This window comes from Arachis ipaensis, chromosome B7, assembly GCF_059453495.1.
Source record: "Arachis ipaensis isolate K30076 ecotype BB chromosome B7, ASM5945349v1, whole genome shotgun sequence".
NCBI classification, from domain to species: Eukaryota; Viridiplantae; Streptophyta; class Magnoliopsida; order Fabales; family Fabaceae; genus Arachis; species Arachis ipaensis.
In genome coordinates, this window is record NC_142442.1 from 61,585,859 (window position 1) to 61,588,604 (window position 2,746).

The window sequence follows — 2,746 nt, forward strand, 5'->3', positions numbered from 1 at the left end:
AATAAATAAGGGGACAAAATTACCCCAATGTTAAATTCAGAATTCAAAGATCAATGCACATATGATAGAATTAAAATACAAAGTTGAAACATGAGTATGGGTTGAAAAAGGGAATTATGGGTAGCTAAGCATGAATTTAGAAGTATATAGAATATATGTATATTAGGTGAGAGCTTAGGTTAATTAAAGATTCAATTTATAAAGCTCACTTAGCCATATGTATATCCTTACCTGCACTTTGGCCCCATTACAACCCTGAAAAGACCTCATGATGTTTGCATTGGTATATTAACTGTTGTTGATTGGTTAAGAGAAAAACAAAAGTTAGAAAACATGACTAGAAAAGAATTGAGTGATTACCCTATACACTAGAGATTAGAGCGTACACACATTATCAGTGAGGGTTCAATGCTTGAATTTTCATGTTTCCTGCCTTCATAAGCTATCTTCTTGCACTTTTATCGGTTTTATTGTATAATGATAGAATTAGTGGAATTTGATTTGTAACTGTTTTGAAAGGCTTATTTACTTTTGATCAAGTGGACAATAATCATATAGTTGCATTTATTTATATACGTAGGATTGCATTGCATTTCATGAGTTTCTGCATGTTCATACTTATTTCCTTGTCTCCTTCAATTTAGCATGAGGACATGCTAATGTTTAAGTGTGGGGAGGTTGATAAACCACTATTTTATGGTTTATATTGTGTTTAATTGTGTGGTTTTGTCATGATCCTTGCCCACTTATTCATCAATTTAGCATGCATTTAGATTTGCTTCCTAAATCCAGTACATGTTTGAAAATTGCTTCCTAGAGACTTTAATTATTTACTTTTAATTCTCTTTTATTCCATTCGATGCCGTGATCTGTGTGTCAAGTGTTTCAGGCCTTATAGGGCATGAATGAGATGGAGATTGGAGAGGAAGCTAGCAAAAATGGAAGGAACACAAGAATTTGAGGAGATAACCAGCGAGAAGTGACGCGGTCGCATGGCTCACGCGACCGCGCGACGGAGCGCAAATCGCAGCGACGCAACTGCATGGCTTGCGCGGCCGCGCGGATTGGAAAGCACAAGCGACACGGTAGCATGGACGATGTGAACGCGTGGAGAGGAAAAAGCACAAGCGACGCGTCCGCATGGATGACGCGATCGCGTGACATGTGCGATCTGCATAATCTGCAGAATTCAATGGGGGCGATTTTGGACCTTATTTCGGCCCAGTTTTTGGCCCGGAACAGCAGACTAGAGTCAGAGAATATGCAGAAACAACACAGACATTCATTCAGTAGTTTTAGATCTAGTTTTTTCACTCTCTTAGGTTTTTCTCTCTAGTTTTTAGGAAATTTAATTTTCAATTGATCTTAGCATTGGAACATTGAGAAGAGTTATTTCCTCATCAAGACTTCATCATTCTAGTTTGTTCTCTTAACTTGGTTTTATTCTTCCATGTTTTTTGTTATGTTCAATTTTGTCATTTAGATACTTTTATGATTAATTAATGCAAGGATTATTTCTCTTTAATTCAATTTCAATTCCAATAATCATGTCTTCTTTTAATTCCCTTTCATGTGCCATGGATTCTTTATTTACAATGCGTGAGTAGTTTCATTACTTGATAGGGAGTTGATTAAAAGGAACTCTTGAGTTGGAAGGATTGAAGGAGAAATTTATAGTTGGGTTAAATGTTGGATTGCTATCCTGTCACCAACGCCAATCCCTTTGAACTAAGTGGGTTGTAACTCGTGAATAGATTTGGCAGTCCAACTTGTTTGACTTTCCCTTACCTAGTAAAGGATAACCAAACAGAGTAACCGTCAATTATAAATCAATCTTAAAAATCACTCCATCAATGATAGAGATTCTAACTGATCAATTCCCAATTAAGGCTTTTATTTATATTATTTAAAATTCCTCAATTTAAATTCCAATTTACATAGCTCAACTTCTTGGAACATCTGATTAATAAAACAGCACACTTTTCTGCAACTCGTTGGGAGACGACCTGGGACTTAAAACTCCCAGTAATTTTAATTTAAACTCTCTGTGACATATTTCTAAATTGATAGGCAGATTTTCGGTGAGTTAAGAACTATACTCGCAACGTAACCATTTTAATAAATTTTTAATTCACCAGCTTCTGCTTCCCATCAGGTACCAAGTGACATAGACGGCTACCAAGAGGTCTTACATCAGCGAAAAGAGTTTGGATTTGATTGGGACTCGATCCTCCGAGTCATTGTTGAACCAGAGACATTTTAGACCCATGGTCGACTCCGGATGCGGCCCAAGTGCATTGACGCATGTTTCTTCACTGTAGAAGCTAGAGCTTGGGCCCAGATCCTATCCCACTATGTGCTACCTAGAACCCACAAGTCATCCTTCACGGCAGATCTCGCCTTGCTTGTTTGGTGTGTTCTCACAGAGAGACCGGTGAACATTCCACTTCTTATCAAGCAAGCGATGGGTCAAGTCCACGCCCGGGATAATTTGCCATTTCCAGCATTGGTATCTGATTTAGTTGCTACTGCAGGTGTTCCTTGGGAAGCCATGGACACGAAGGCTATAATTCCGGCTAAGGGCGATGTGATCCCAAGCGAAAAATACTTACAGCTTCCTATGAACAATCCAAGCCTTGACATAGCCCTCCCATCTACTATTCTTTCCACCTCATCGTCACCACCACGGCAAAGATCCACCATCAAAGGATAGAAGATCTACACCGGAAGATTGATAGATATGAGC